Raw genomic sequence first — 17,294 nt, 5'->3', positions numbered from 1 at the left:
AGTTGGCGGTTCGAATCCCTGTGACAGGGTGAGCTCCCATTGCTCAGTCCCAGCTCCTGCCCACCTAGCAGTTCGAAAGAACGTCAAGTGCAAGTAGATAAATAGGTACCGCTCTGGCAGGAAGGTAAACGGCGTTTCCATGCACTGTTCTGGTTTCACTTGAAGTGGCTTAGTCATGCTGGCCACATGATCCGGAAAAACTGTCTGCAGACAAACGTCGGCTCCCTCAGCCAGTGAAGCGAGAGGAGCACCACAACCCCAGAGTTGTCCACAACTGGACTTAATAGTCAGGGGTCCCTTTACCTTTTTTTTTACCTTATCATATAGAATCATAGAACTGTAGAGTTAGAAGGGATCCCAAGGGTCTTTGTGTTCAACCCGCTGCAATGCAGGAATCTCAACTAGATCATACAGGACAGGCAGCCACCCAACCTCTGCTTAAAAACCTCCGAGGAAGGAGAACCCACCCACCACCTTTCGTGGGAGCCTCTTCCACTTTCGAACAGCTCTTACCATCAGAAAGTTCTTCCTGATGTTTAGTTGGAATCTCCTTTTTTGTAACTTGAAGCCATTGCTCTCCTAGAGCAGCAGAAAACAAGCTTGCCACATCCTCCATGTAACAGCCCATTAGATATTTGAAGATGGTCATCATATCTCCTCTCAGTGTCCTCTTTTCCAGGATAAACATGCCCATTTCCCTCAACTGTTCCTCATAAGGCTTGGTTTCCAGACCCTTGGTCATCTTGCTCACTCTCCTCTCCTCTGCACACATTCCAGCTTGTAAATATCCTTCTTAAATTGTGGTGCCCAGAATTGGACACAGTACTCCAGGTGCAACGCTGACATCTGAATGGTGAGTAGTGTTATGGTTGTATGCAATAGATTTTAGTTTCCTTTCAATGAGAAAGCCCTGGAGACACTACAGTGGACCCTCCAGATACAAACTTAACTCTTTTCGTTCGCACCCTGAAAATAACATAGAGGAGCGCTTCTGCGCATGCACGCATGGCAAAACCTGGAATTTGCCGCGACCATAACCCAAAGATTCCGTATCCAGAGGGATATGTAAGTAGAGGTATGACTGTATTTAGAAAGACAGTGGAGGTAAGCAAGCACTCCTATGCTGGGCAGCAAATCGCCAGTCACCAGTACTGCCCTGCCTTAGATCTCCCTAGATCTTTCCATTTCCCTCTGTGACCTCTTCTTCTTTGTCTATTCAGACTCCAAAACTGCTCTCACTCACGCAGACACTCACATCCGACAGAGCTCCAAACCTGACCTCAGCCAGCAAATGGCCCATAAAAAAAGAACATGAAGGTTCTTATGCAACAAATCTGTGGTTCTTATCAGGAAACCCTTTTAGGGAAGACCACTAAAGATTACCCCATTCACCATTTTCAGATATCCCATGATCTAAGCTGAGAAATTGCTGCTGTGAATAAAATTCAGCTTCCAGGGGGTTGGGTTGTGGGGGGGGGGACCTGAATGATTAAGATAGCCTTGAAAATATGTAGTAGAGCCTGTAGTATCTCAAAAGGCAGAAGGTGGCTAAGCAGTACAGGATGGGCTTCAATGTACTTCATCATTCTTTATGTAAGGACATATGAAGAGCTTGCTGGCCAATGGCCCACCTGGTTCTGCATCCTGCTCTCACAAGGCCCAAACAGATGTGTGTGGGAAGTCCAAATGCAGAACCTGAGCATAACAGAACTCGGTTTCCAGCACGCATACTACCTCTTGACAGTCTAGCAGAGGAGCAGAATACTTGAAATCCTGGAACTGTGTTGTTGTTGTTGTTTAGTCGTTTAGTCGTGTCCGACTCTTCGTGACCCCATGGACCAGAGCACGCCAGGCACTCCTGTCTTCCACTGCCTCCCACAGTTTGGTCAAACTCATGCTGGTGGCTTCGAGAACACTGTCCAACCATCCCGTCCTCTGTCGTCCCCTTCTCCTTGTGCCCTCCATCTTTCCCAACATCAGGGTCTTTCCCAGGGAGTCTTCTCTTCTCATGAGGTGGCCAAAGTATTGGAGCCTCAGCTTCACGATCTGTCCTTCCAGTGAGCACTCATGGCTGATTTCCTTAAGAAGGGATAGGTTTGATTTTCTTGCAGTCCATGGGACTCTCAAGAGTCTCCTCCAGCACCATAATTCAAAACCTGGAACTGTAGGTAACCACAAATGTCTGCAACAACAAGAAGTTATTAAGGCCTAGAATCATAGAATCATAGAGTTGGAAGAGACCACAAGGGCCATCGAGTCCAACCCCCTGCCAAGCAGGAAACACCATCAGAGCACTCCTGACATATGGTTGTCAAGCCTCTGCTTAAAGACCTCCAAAGAAGGAGACTCCACCACACTCCTTGGCAGCAAATTCCACTGTCGAACAGCTCTTACTGTCAGGAAGTTCTTCCTAATGTTTAGGTGGAATCTTCTTTCTTGTAGTTTGGATCCATTGCTCCGTATCCGCTTCTCTGGAGCAGCAGAAAACAACCTTTCTCCCTCCTCTATGTGACATCCTTTTATATATTTGATCATGGCTATCATATCACCCCTTAACCTCCTCTTCTCCAGGCTAAACATGCCCAGCTCCCTTAGCCGTTCCTCATAAGGCATCGTTTCCAGGCCTTTGACCATTTTGGTTGCCCTCCTCTGGACACGTTCCAGTTTGTCAGTGTCCTTCTTGAACTTTGGTGCCCAGAACTGGACACAGTACTCCAGGTGAGGTCTGACCAGAGCAGAATACAGTAGCACTATTACTTCCCTTGATATAGATGCTATACTCCAGAATTGCATTGGCTTTTTTAGCTGTCGCGTCACACTGTTGGCTCATGTCAAGTTTGTGGTCAACCAAGACTCCTAGATCCCTTTCACATGTACTGCTCTCAAGCCAGGTGTCACCCATCTTGTATTTGTGCCTTTCATTTTTTTTGCCCAAGTGCAATACTTTACATTTATCCCTGTTAAAATTCATCTTGTTTGTTTTGGCCCAGTTCTCTAATCTGTCAAGGTCGTTTTGAAGTGTGATCCTGTCCTCTGGGGTGTTAGCCTGGGATAGGCAACTCATGGGATAGGCAACTTGTGGTCCACCAGATGTCACTGAACTATACAGAAGTGGCTGTATTCTTCCAGCCCTAGTGGAGCTGCATTTCTCAGTAAGTGGATGAAATGAGGCTGCAGCAATTTTGGGGAAGTACCAAGTTGGTAGCAGTCGCAGGTGTGTGTGCTCTGGCAGGGTTGCCATCAACCCAAGGATCCCCTGACCTTGCCGTCACCTTGCCCCATCCCCCAAAAGTGCAGAACTGCCGCATGCGTACACCCTCACAAGCCACCACTGGCAACATATGCATCATCCCTGGCCACTGGCCATAAAGCCTTCCCTCTTCAATATTTCATTTCCCACTTCAACCCATGGTCCTTGCTCTGGTAGGGAAATGAGCAAAATAGTGCATCATATTAAGCCTGCAACCCTAAACACGTTCAACCAGGGAGTTATTGCACAACTGAGCACAGTGAGACTTACCTCCAAGCAAGCAGGCTTGGTTTTTATAAAGCTTTTAAAGAGATTTTCCAATTCTTAACAGTCACAGAGACTACATTCTGAACACGGCGCCTTTCTTCTCTGAATGTCATCTAGTTCGTGAAAAAATAATCCACTCTAATTCTTCACCAACAACACTGATTCACAAATACAGCAAGGTATTTGAGCAAAGAAGTGTTATAAAAACTATTTTAAAAAAAATAGGAAGCAACTTAACAATACCTTAAGCAGATATCAATTCATGGGCTTTACACAGATTTATTGTACAGCTATATTTTTTATATTTAGGGGGAAAGGAGAGAAAGAGGGGGTCCTTTATTGTATTACTTCTCTAACATTATCTGTGAAATGGTGCTTCCGATAACTGGGGGGGAAAGTGACAAACTAGACTTGACAGGTTTACAATTAATTTCCAGCAGCTCCTATTTACATCTTTGATTCTGGCAGTTTTCCGTTTCTCTGAACTAAGAACATCAACTCCCATTCTGTTGCTTCAGCTGTAGCTAAATCCATATTAGAGTAGCAGGTGTTTATTACTTCTTTGCGCTGACACCAAATATATGTTTAATCAAAATTAGAGCTGGGAGATGTGCCAGCATAATAGAAAGAGGAAGAAGGAAAGCAGTGCTGGAACTAACAACCAGAGCTATATTCAGCCCCTTAATCCCACTGGCAGAGAGAGGCAGCGTGGTGTGGGGACTATCGTGTTGAGCTCTGACCAGGAAGGCCTGCGTTCAAATCCCTCCACAGCCTTGCAGCTCAATTGGATCGGTCAAGTTGAGAAAGGGTAAGCAACCTCACAGGGCTGTTGTCCGGACAAAAGAGGGGGATATGTGTTCTGAGGAGAGGTAAGTGATATCACTGCCACAAAGTGAAATGATGTGGGGGGGCAGGGAAGCAGCAAGGTTGGGGCTGTGAGGGTGCACACATGGCGTTATTCTGGCACTCCTGCCCATCCACCTGCTCTCACCAGCACATTTCCCCCCACACCATCCCAAAAAGTGTCAGCAATGTCGTTATCACGACGGTAGTAGTTTGGCACCACCCAGTCCTGTGTGTGCTGCCTGAGCTTTTGGGAGGAAGAGAGGGATGCAAAATGTAAACATTGGGGGCCAGCCCTATCATTAGGCAGAGTTAGGAAGATGCGGAGGTTCATGAGGTGTCTGAGGACAAAACTGTGTGTGCCACCCAACCTGACCTACTTTCCCCAGCTGCTGCAGAAGACGCTGTCCAGTCCCCTAGTGCTGAAATCAGATTCGACTGCCAGTTTGGTCAGCTTTAGTACATGGAACAGAGAGCCGTCCTGTGCTTTGCACCAAGCATCAACATTTCTTAGGCCAGCCCTGTAAATAATAATAATAATACCTAATGAGGTACATAGCAGCCTGCAGTTGCCAGTTCTCAATTTCAAATTTCTGGTACTTGGACAGGTACCCGTGCCTGGCAGGCTGCGACAGAAGCAGAGCCAACAGCAAGAGTTTGCTGCCCGCCGGCTGCTGTGGCCGTTGCTGGCATATATGGTGGGCTGTGTTTTGTTCCCAGTGAAGGAGCTGCACAAGGAAAGGAGGCGTGAGAGAAGAACCCCTAAACAGTTGGTCTGTCAGCTCCCACCCTCATCTCAACCAAGTCTGAAGGGGCAAGCCTAGAGAAAGCACGAGAGCCTTCAGGGATGCAGAGAAATGCTTTATTGCAGCAACTTTAGTATGAGGCAAGTACTTAATGGATGCCTGGTCAGGTCTAGCTTGGGAAGAGAGCTAGAAAGAGCCTGAGTGTTAAATAAAACCTGGGCTGGGACTGCTCTAGATTACAGTGTGTTGAAACTACTAAGAAAGCATGAGGAGGATTTCCAGCTATTAAACTCTGCAACCTCTCACGGAAGCACTCTGCAACCTCTCACGGAAGCACTGATGAAATGGGGAGCTTGATAGCGTTCGTCTCAGCAACCTGGCTCCTTAGCTTACACAATTCAAGCACGTGTTGTGCTTGTTATGTTATTATTTATTTATATGCCACCTTTTGGCCGGAGAAGGTCCCCAAAGCGGCACACAAGCAAGGCAAATAAGAAAGCAATTGCCAATGCAAAGTATTAAAATACATGCATTTCCCTGCCAAAAATGCAGCAGATCATTCCCCAGGAAAACATTAAGAGGGAGCAAGAATATGGATTTAAATAACAACATTTCAAGTGTCCGGGGCAGAGGGGTGGGGCAAGGCAAGTGGAATAGCTTGCAGCAGTCTTCCCCACACACTGGCTCCCCCCATCACCCACTCCAGGCACCACTTTGTACCACTCCTTTGTTCGGAATGGATGGGATGCATGTCCAGTCCTGGCATCCAATGAAACGTGGGCATGTAGGAGATGCTGAGCTGCAATTGCATAGGAAGAGCAAACCGTTTTTCATGGATTTGTGGGTTATTTGAGGGTCACTATCCTATCAATGGGACGCGGGTGGCCCTGTGGGTTAAACCACAGAGCCTAGGGCTTGCCAATCAGAAGGTTGGTGGTTTGAATCCCCACGACGGCGTGAGCTCCTGTTGCTCAGTCCCTACTCCTGCCAACCTAGCAGTTCGAAAGCACGTCAAAGTGCAATTAGATAAATAGATACCACTCCGGCGGGAAAGTAAACGGCGTTTCCGTGCGCTGCTCTGGTTTGCCAGAAGTGGCTTAGTCATGCTGGCCACATGACCCGGAAGCCGTACACTGGCTCCCTCGGTCCATCAAGTGAGATAAGCGCCACAACCCCAGAGTCGGTCAAGACTGGACCTAATGGTCAGGGGTCCCTTTACCTTTACGTTATCCTATCAACCTCACCCTGTGGCAATGCTTTGCAGACGACCGCAGTGCCTAGAGACAGACAGTCAGGCCATGCATCCCTAGCAGTGACTAGAGGAGGAATGACCACTGGGAGGAGCGCAGAGCATCAGTGGCAGCACAATCAGATGCCCTCATCTGCCCCAGCTGCAAGAAAACATGTCTTGCCTTGTATCAGTCTCTACAGCCACAGCAGGCACTGTGACCTTCCAACAGTTTTGACTTCACCCCCAAAGGGGTGAAGACTCCTCCACTGTCTCCTGAGACAGATGGATGCCAACCACAAAACTGGAAGTGCTGGTGGCCCCACCTTGGCAACACAAGCAGAACTCTGTATAATCACAGTCTAGGAGGATCATAATCATTTACACACAATGAGCAAACATATGCAAAATACAATATACTGGATTTTCTTTACATATCAGTCATCATGCACAGTCTATATATACACACACACGCGCGCGCACACAAACACACACACACACACACATATATATAAAACGCAAAACAAAAACCATTACACAATTAATATAATTCAATAAATACAACTCATAATGATACAAATAATGATACAAAGTATCAGAAATAGCTGTTGAGCACCAGCCATGTGTCTGCCTAAGTTAAATGTGTCTTCCTGGGTAAGTGTGTATATGTTTGTAGCTGTAGTTACCTTTCCAGTTATAAAATAATAGTTAGCAGTTCTTGTATTACTCCAAGAAGCTAAAAAAGGTGGTTATCTACTTGAATACCACACAATATGTGTATGTTGAAGCATCCAATTAACATGTACCACGCAGCCTGATTTAAAATTTATTTCAGCATTGTTTCACATTGAATTTAGTTGAAATAGTATCCATCTTTATTTAAGGCCGCTGCACAAGGCTTTTCTTGGGGCAGGGGCACCCAGAACAAGTAGCAACCCTAATATGCAGATGCCTAAAAACTCAATTTGAAAATACAAAAGCTGGGGGTCAAACTTTAAGGAGTTCTGTTGCGTTAAGCAGCTAGTACACCACCTCTTTTGGCCTGGGGGGGGGAATCTTCATCTACATACTAAAGACTAATGCTATTATTCATTTCTTAAGGAAAATCAATATTATCTCGATTTTCTATGGCTTCAAAAGTCGGCAATTGTTAGTTAAGATAAGGAGTTCCATAATAAAAGAATGTGCCACTAACAAAACCTTAATAAAATTCTGGGTCATTTTGTTTTGTTTTTAAGATATTCTCTTTTTTCCCACCAGACGGCTGAATTATGTATTTCTGCTTACATATTAGCTTGTATGATTAAAACATGATGCTCTTTCTTGGCTTTAATAAGGGCATATTCAAATAAAATAAAATATTCTCTTAAATGAAATATAGTACAGCATTTGTCCTTAATGTAGTTTTCAGAAAAACCATTAGGTTTGGTACACGGAGGTACAATCAGGCATTTTTAAACTAATCTATAGCTCTGCTTGAAAGCCAGTATGTTCATTCTGTGTGCCCTATAGGATTCTGCAATATTTGCACATCAAAATACGCTCTGGTTTTTACACTTGGGATACTTAAGCTTTGTAAAAGAAACTGTGAAAAACAGTAAACTTTGAATCTTGGTTTCTTCAGCAGATTTTTTTTTTCTTCCTAGCCATTGCTAAGTGTCCTTTTCTTTTCAGGGTGACCTTAACTTTCATATTTGTAAAATGCTTGAGTGTGTGTGTGTGTGTGTGTGTGTGTGTTTTCAATTCAACGGGTGTCATAATGACTATTTATCATCTTTAATGTATTAGACAAATGCACTGAGAGAAATCTCTTAGGACCCTCTTGTTTAAAAAGAAAACCAAGCTTTAAGTCATTGCTGATTTAGACCGAATTTCATTTATTGACAAATAAACAATCATGAATACATTTGCTGGAAAGCCATCTCGCAAACACACACACACACACACCTTTCCCTCCCCTAATGGTTTTGTGCATCAGCTGTAATTTCACACATCTACATATTTTTACACTGACCAAGACATTGCTTAATACAATTTGCAGAGAAGGTTTTGCACCCGTACATCTTGTGACATCGGCTAGAGCATTTGGAAAAACAAATTATGCCATGTCTCTGCCTGCAAATGGATAAAAACATTTTGCTCAAAAACCGTGCTTATTCGTACAAAGAGCAAATCAATGTATTTCATGCAATGAATGGGACAGTGGAAAAAAGTTGAAATATTAAAGTATAGCTCGATGCTTTGACATTTTGCATTGCTAATTGTGATCTCAGCTGTTTCCTGCTAGGTAATGACCATAATGAATAAACATGCTGTGCTTATGAAGGACTTAGACCTAACAAACTGATCAATTGTTAATTCTATAAACTGACGGGAAGGTGTCCTCACTATCAATAAATAAATCAACTCCTGTTTGTGGGATTAAGACACTACATCATCTCAATATCCTCCGGCTTCCCTTTGCAATAATGCAGTTAGCATTGGGTTACTGGCATTTATAAAGTCAAAGTTGTTGTAATGTTTCAAAAGCCATTGCACACTAATTAAAGAATCCACTGACACAGGCAAAACTCTAATTATTAGTAAAGTCACCTGGAAATACATTTCTCTAACAGCAACTCTTTTGTTAAACCTCCTCGACAATAAGCAAACAGCAATTCCAGGAGCAAATTTCAAAGTATGTGTCGTCCTTTGTTACATCTTTTACTTGAGGCCAGTGCTTATAAGCAAAGCAAGATTATTCTCAACAAATCCAGAGTACTTTTTATCCACAAAGTGTTATTTGTGTGGAGGAAATGTATTTTCAATAGAGCAATTGGGTTCTATCTGGCAGGGAGGAAAATCCAAAAGGGCAAGATCCTATTTTGCAGAGAGAAATGTTCTGAAAGCCAGTCTCTTACAAATAGCCATCATCTGCTACCGTTCCAAACTAGACTTAGCATTCATAGTTTATTCACCACCAAAGGTCCAATTTAAGAGACAAATGTGTGTGTTCAACTTATGGGCAGTCATTCAGGTGCCAAGGAAAACAAAAATACATTTCCACTAGTTTCTGTAACCTGGCGAAGTGTTATGAGTGTTAATTCTGCAAATGAAAAAAATCTGCAAACTCCAAGCTATTGGACAAAATTGATCCAAGTTTCCAAGGAATATTATTAACCCTAAGCAGTCAGAATTCCCCCGCCCCCACAAATAGAAATAGGTTGGCAATTTTGACGCATTGCCATTAATCATCATCAGTGGATTATTTGGTATTGATTCAATGTATACAAGATCAAATCCTGGTACTGCTACCTAGTACGGCATTTTTATAAGTCCAACTCTTGCTGGCATTCTTATCTTCATTTAAATTTGCATATAAATACACCTTTTTAAAAAAAATAAAGCTAACTGGGACTCTACTTTCTTCCACAGGAAGACAGACAGAAATAGGCACAGAAATCAAAATAGATGTTTGGGGTTTTTTGCAATCTAAAGCCAAAAATGGAAAGGAATCATTAAAAACAATAAACTGGGATTCTTTTAAAACTCAAACAGCAGAGCCTCATTGTGACTGAACTCTAGGGGCAAACAGCAGGGCTGACGCATGGTGTGTAACTGATGGCAACCCTAGCAAAATAGTTAAGAGTAGTAAAGTAATTTGTGGCGTAACCAGTTCTGCTGCTCAGACACGAATTGAAATGCAAATAAGAATATGAGGAGGCAGGAATGGTGGGGAATTTGTGACCGCCAAGTTTTTGTTGGCCATGACCAGCATGGCCAATGGTCAGGGACAATGGGAGTCACAATTAGACAGAATCTGAAGGGCTGCAAGTTCCCCATCCCTGGCTGCAAGTACCGTATTTTTTGCTCTATAAGACTCACTTTTTCCCTCCTAAAAAGTAAGGGGAAATGTGTGTGCGTCTTATGGAGCGAATGCAGGCTGCGCAGCTATCCCAGAAGCCAGAACAGCAAGAGGGATTGCTGCTTTCACTGCACAGTGATCCCTCTTGCTGTTCTGGCTTCTGAGATTCAGAATATTGTTTTTCTTGTTTTCCTCCTCCAAAAACTAGGTGCATCTTGTGGTCTAGTGCGCCTTATAGAGCGAAAAATATAGTAATTGTCAGAGGAGAGATATGTGCTGCCTTTTCTCTTCTTTAGCACAATCCATATATGTACTGCAGCCACACAGGCAACGTGAAGCACATGATCTGCTTGTCAATCAGCTTGCCCCAGGGAAGGCCAATGACAGCTTGGCATGGTTAAGGATCTGCAGGGGTCTCCCTGCGGAATACCTGGATGGCCTGGGTGCACCACTGCTCCTCTTGCCACTACCACCTGCTCAGTGGCTCCGTTTCTCTGGGTGAACAGCAAGCAATGGGAGTGATGAAGAAGGAACAGCAGCTTCCATTGACAGCTCACTCATTTTCTGTTAGATAAGGCCTAATCTCTCAGATCTTCTCTCAGCCACCCGAAGTAAGGCAGAGTACCCTCCTCTGTTCTTCCTGCTCCCTTACTAGATAGTGAGTCTTTCATTTCTCATGACACTGGGGAAGGCTTTCCACAATTGGGGTGCCACCATCAACCAGCTCCTCTCCTTGGAAGCCACCCACTTCATCTCATTGGGGCAGCTGGAAAACGGCACTTGAAGATGTTGTCAAGGTCCAGGCAAGTATATATACAGCTTGACAGAGTACCTGCAAAACCCAGAGCTGGAACTAGCTCCAAGTTGCAATGTCACACTTGTGATTTTCATTCCTTGTAGGCATCATTCTCCTATTGTTGTCATTTATGCAGTGCACACTTTATAGGCCAACATAGGTGAAAAAGACTTACATCTTTCAGGGAAAGGACCACAGGTCAGTGGGAAAGCATTCCAGCTAACATCCCTGGCATCTCAGACATGCAAAAACATGTATGCATGGAGATGCCCCTCTCCAGTGAAGTGAATACAGATGTCAGCATAGACAGAACCTCATACTATGCACCAGGGCACACAGGTGGCCCTTGACTTGGGCAAGAGCATCTTGATCTGCTCTTCCCCAACCAGATACCCTCCAGATATTTTAGACAACAACGTCCTTTGGCCACAGTCAGCATGGTCAGTGACCAGGGATGATGGGAGTTGTGGTCCAAAACATCTGGAGGGAACCAGGTTTAAGGGAGGCTGGTGTAGAGGATCACAGTTTAACTGGTATATTGTAGTATGAGCCATGGGCAAGAGCCTAGTGCCAGGACTAGTGGTCTGGAGGTGTATCAAGACAAAGAATGAGCTGGAGGGGACAGGTGAGCTGGCTCACTGCTAGACTGGCAAGCAAGAGAAATAGCAAGGCAATACGTTGAGAGGCAAGTAGGGACACCCTAATCTTCACCCCAACTGGAACTGAGGAGTCACACCAGAGTCTGGAGGGCCTAATCAGATTATTGATCCCTTCTATCAGCAGACCCCTCTTGAGCCAACAGCAGATAGGCCAACCCTTTCTGGCAAGCACCATGATAGCCTGGATCTAGCCGCTGAACAGAATGGCTTGACTCCTAGCACCTTGAACCGAAACAAGGTGGAAGTACATAAGGGTATACTGGAAGATAACAAGGTGTGAACAAGGGAGTGTAACACACACAGCCTTATAGCCTAGGTATTAAAGCCACACACTTGACTGAAGGAGCTCCAGCTGTAAAGCACTGTTCTCTCCCAAATATTTCATACTTACCACAACTCTATGAGGTAGGTTAGGCTGATTAGAGATAGTGACTGTACCAAGGTGAGCATCATGGCTGACTGGGGATTTGAACCCTGGTCTCCCTGGCTTTCACACATGCAAGTTGGACTATTCAGGGTACATTTTTGTTTACTCCTGCAGTGCTGGTAGATTTTGAAAGGTATGTGACAATTCACTGGAACAAGTGACACTGTGAATTGTGAATGATTATTATTATTATTACTTGATTATTACTTGATTATTATTATTTCTTTAAATGTATTACAGGAGGGGTGAGTTTGACGATTACCTCCGATTATTTAATGCTTGAGGCAAGCAGAATTAATTTCTGTGTATATTATTAGCACCTCACCCTGCTGAGATTTTCCCATTGTTACACTACGGAACATTGTAGTCAGACCGCTCACAGCTATTGTGCATGCTTTTAAAAGAGGTAAATCTAAATAAATTACGTTATTAATATATTATCCTTACTGGAGAAGCAGCAAGGGGCCAATTGAAAAGTGACCCCTACTGTGACTGAAACTACATGGGTATAAAGTATTAACTCCATCAGAACACGACACAGGGACCATGCACAAACAAACAATTTTAATTCCTTTTGCAAACGCTCTACTCATTTGCAAATATGTATCCTATCTAATCTTTTCCTGAAACTTATTTATTCAGACTTTCTATTCTCATCCCATACTCTTGACTACAAAAAAGAAAAGCCCTAGTTCTATTGCAGAAGGAAAGCTGCTGTGACTTATCCAACAAGGCTTTCTGGAGAATCACCTCCTATGTTCTAACTGTTGTTGTTGTTGTTGTTGTTGTTGTTGTTGTTGTTGTTGTTGTTGTTTTGTTGTTGTTTTGCTGCTGTTGTTGTTGTTGTTGTTGTTGTAATGTGTGGATTATTATAAAGAAGCATTTCATTCCTCATCTTTTCCAACATGACTTTCTGCAGAATCTGTTTTGTTGTTGTTGTTGTTGTTGTTGTTGTTGTTGTTGTTGTTCTAATGTGTGTATTATTCCAAAGAACCGTTTCATTTCTTGACTTCAGTTAAATGGGTAGAGACCATAATTCTGCCAGTGATAGGACACATGTCTGATATGATGATGTCCTCAAGTCCAATCCTTGGTATCTCCAGCTAAAATAATCACATGGCAGTTAGGGCTGGACAAATCTGTCTTCCTCCAGCTCATCACTTTAACATGTGTTCATTAGTAAGCCCATTCCATCCCACTTCCACATTAGTGACCAATCTTTGGACAAACAAAATGCTTAAGACTGGGGATTTTTCTTCCGTGTATATTCCTTGCCAGGAAGAGAAGTCCCATCCCCAGTTTGCTCTCAAGAGATGAGATTAAGTCCCCGATTTGCGAAGAACTGCTTTCACAGTAAGAATCCCATCCTCAAATTTGTGAGGGAAAAGCAGGAATACATACCTGCCTGCTCAAATTTAGGCCTAAAATTAGGCCTGAAGAGAAATCTAAACAGAACTAGGGTGCTAGCTGAGGTAGAAGTCAATTTGAGGTAGGGTCAGATAGACAGGTTCATTCCCTCCCTTGAGGAATTTCTCACATTAAGAATTGTAGGGTTGAAGAATAGGAAGGGACTATGTGGGTCATCTAGGGACGCAGGTGGCGCTGTGGTCTAAACCACAGAGCCTAGGGCTTGCCGATCAGAAGGTCGGTTGTTCGAATCCCCATGACAGGGTGAGCTCCTGTTGCTTGGTCCCTGCTCCTGCCAACCTAGCAGTTCGAAAGCATGTCAAAGTGCAAGTAGATAAATAGGTACCGCTCTGGTGGGAAGGTAAACGGCGTTTCCGTGTGCTGCTCTGGTTCGCCAGAAGCGGCTTAGTCATGCTGGCCACATGAGCCGGAAGCTGTATGCCAGCTCCCTCAGCCAGTGAAGCAAGATGAGCGCCACAACCCCAGAATTGTCCACAACTGGACCTAACAGTCAGGGGTCCCCTTTACCTTATGAGGGTCATCTAGACCAACCCCCTGCATGCAGGAATCTTTTGCCAAACATGGGGCTCAAACCCACAACCCTAAGATTAAGAGTCTCATGCTCTACCAACTGAGCTATCATTGGCTGATTATATACAGGCAAGTCTCCACAGGCATTCCAGCAACCAACAGGAATATGATGCACTAGGCATAACCACCAGGAATATGCAGTGCTAACAGCCCATAGTTATGTCCAATCTCAGCCATAGAAGTGAGCAGCAGGACAGGAGCCAGAAGCTGAGACAGAGCTGAGGTGCCAGAGGCCATGAGACACAGAAAAATACACCAGAGCCAGGCAGGCCTTGATGCTCAGGCAAGGCCCTGCTCAAACAGGAAGACTTTTATAGCTGTATCATGTTCAGGAGGGCACAACGGTTAGTGGACAGGACTCAGACCACAGCTTGAGAATATTTCACTGCCATGAGCATTTTCCAAACAGCAGTTCATGTAGAACCAGGGCTTCTAACATAGGGGTACAGCTGTACTGACCCCATACCAGCAGGGGCAGCTTTCATTTTAAAAAACAAGTCAACCAGACATTTCTGGAGAAAGCTAGAGGACAAAGTGTGGAGGCAGCTCTAATGTTTCAGGATGCATGTTGACCACCACCAACCCCATCTGGGACTCAGGGCGGGCCCCTCCCAGAACAGAAGCAGCTGGATAAAGGATAGTATTGGGGTATGTTTGTTAAAACACTTTCCTCATGTCCACAGATCCTGTTGGCATCCCTGCTTAGAACCAAAAGTCTTCAGTTACAGCAGCTCCCGACAAGTCAGGAAGATTCACATGTACAGCCCCACAAGGGAGCCAGATGGAAGCTGTTTCTGTGAACTACCACGTGAGGGCTGAAGCATACCTTCCCCTCAGTGAGGGGAAAGTATAGTCGTACCTTGGTTCTCAAACGCCTTGGTACTTGTATGTTTTGGCTCCTGAAAGCCGAAAACCTGGAAGTAAGTGTTCCAGTTTTCGAACATTCTTTGGAACCCAGACATCTGACGCAGCTTACACGGCTTCCAATTGAGTGCAGGAAGTTCCTGCAGCCAATCAGAAGACATGCCTTGGTTTTCGAATGTTTCTGGAAGTCAAAAGGACTTTCGGAACGGAGTATGTTCAAGAACCAAGGTATCGCTGTATAGGATATAAAACAGGCTAAATATGCGTTGGGCCCATGAACGGTCCAGCATGGTACAGCCTTCATGCCTTAAAGGAAGAGCAAAGCTACGAACAGAAGAGAAGATGCTAGAGTATCTTCCCAAGGATTTGCTGGAACTCTTAAGGAGAACGTGACAAATATATGCCTATGTACATGTACATGCAAATACATGAACACAAAGCAAATGCAAAGAATACACATGTGAGACACATCCTGAGCATGAACTGCCTTTGTTTGTGTGAACACAATTCCACAAAGGCACTGTGCCATGGTTTGCTTAATATATCACATATGCCATGGAGGATCACATAAATCGAGGTTTGTTTCTCCAAAGTTTGGCTTGTTTTCCTGCTGCGCTTGTCTTGCGCTTTTGCAGCCTCCTTAGCCATGGTTAAGGAAGGGTATTTGGGTTCACACGTTAACCACAACTTGTGGTCCGCAAGCCAGCCTAACCAACCTAACAAATTTGTTGTGAGGATTAAATAAGTGGCTGTGTGTGCTACCCTGAACTCCTTGCAGAAAGGGTGGAAATAAAATACAATAAAATAATTAACTATGGTTTTTTTAGTTATTGTAATCATTTCACACTGACAAATATCTATATTTTTTTAAAAAAAATCAAACCTGTTGAAGATTATCTTCCTTGTTATAATATTAATACTTTTTTTAAAATGCAACATTTGGTCAACATCAGACTGGTCAAATACCCGTTCCTGTTGTAAATATCCTTGTTCTTTATAACACAAGAAGAAACTTAAGTTACTACTAGGGTCAATACATTCAATGTTTTGCAACTTACAGGCACTTACTAATTGCTATCTCAATTCTCTGAGTGTCTTATAGCCAAAATGGGGAAATACACAGAAAGGGAGGATGTACCTGCAGACTCAGGAGAACAACCAAGATTTGCTAAAGTACAAAAAAATATTTGAGAGGGGGACCCCTAAAAGGGGGAAGCACATGCAAAGTAACCCAGTGAAGACTGAGGTTGCTCTCAGATTACCTGTTGATTAAACATTTGTTCTGATTCAGGTGTGGAGACATACTACGTTGTGTAAAGCAGTTGCTCTCCCACACTTTCTCCCATCAACAGAGCACCAAATCAACTTTAATTGTACAACCTGAATTTGCAGGTTTGTGATTGAATTCCACCTGACAGTAGTGACAATGTGGAAGCATCCTGAGTGTATACAGGGTCCCCGGAATGCTGACTACTGTTAGGGGGCAGGGAAAGGAGGAAATAGTGAGAAGAGAAATGGAATGGAGTATCCGGAACAGGGGTGCTCCCTTTTACAACAATTTTTTTTTTTTGCACTGATTTAATTAGATTGCATCAGGATACTTTTATTGCAGTTTTCTCCTCCCAGGGAGATCAAATTTAGCACCAAGACTTGAAGTTCCCCACCCCTGGTCCCAGGCCATCGTTGGAAACCTCTGGACATAAATAAAATACAGTGGTTCCCTTGGGTTACATACGCTTCAAGTTACATATGCTTCACGTTACAGACTCCGCTAACCCAGAAATAGTACCTCGGGTTAAGAACTTTGCTTCAGGATGAGAACAGAAATCGTGCTCTGGCGGCGTGGCAGCAGCAGGAGGCCCCATTAGCTAAAGTGGTGCTTCAGGTTAAGAACAGTTTCAGGTTAAGAATGGACCTCCGGAACGAATTAAGTACATAACCAGAGGTACCACTGTACATGAATAGCACAGTGCTTACATTTATCAAAAATTATATACCGCTTGATTACAGTAAAACCTCCAAACGGTTTACCCACACACAAAAAAGCTGCCATACTAAAATATTGATTTCTTACAAGTGCAAAAATCAGCAAGGAGCACAGTTCTCTGAGCAGAGGTGTTATATGCTCACAAGGTCTCGTTCCTGTCACGTTCTGTGCCAACAGCAGTTTCTGGGTCACGTGCAAGGGAAGCCCCACATAGAGTGCATTGCAGTAATCCAAGCTTGAAGTCACCAGTGCCAAAATCCCGATGTAACACTTCTATTGAATGAACCCCCACATGTATCCCTAATAATCTTATGTCTGATAACATGCCCTTCTTGTTCTTGGCTTCCAGACTTTCATAACGCTAAGGGCCAGTTCATTTGTATGA

The 17,294-nt window shown here is 43.9% G+C and overlaps 1 protein-coding gene and 1 long non-coding RNA gene across 2 annotated transcripts in view; one reads left to right on the top strand and one right to left on the bottom strand.

The window, feature by feature from the left end:
* Window positions 1-17,294, top strand: part of LOC309365452 — a 258,469-nt gene that overhangs the window by 60,381 nt on the left and 180,794 nt on the right. The gene's annotated exons all lie outside the window — the stretch shown is intronic.
* TAFA4 (TAFA chemokine like family member 4) overlaps window positions 1-17,294 on the bottom strand; it is a 125,135-nt gene that overhangs the window by 101,219 nt on the left and 6,622 nt on the right. The window lies entirely within an intron of this gene.

The sequence above is a fragment of the Podarcis melisellensis genome, assembly GCF_964234715.1.
Source record: "Podarcis melisellensis genome assembly, chromosome: 2".
Classification (NCBI taxonomy): Eukaryota; Metazoa; Chordata; class Lepidosauria; order Squamata; family Lacertidae; genus Podarcis; species Podarcis melisellensis.
This window is presented reverse-complemented; position numbering and strand designations above follow the sequence as displayed.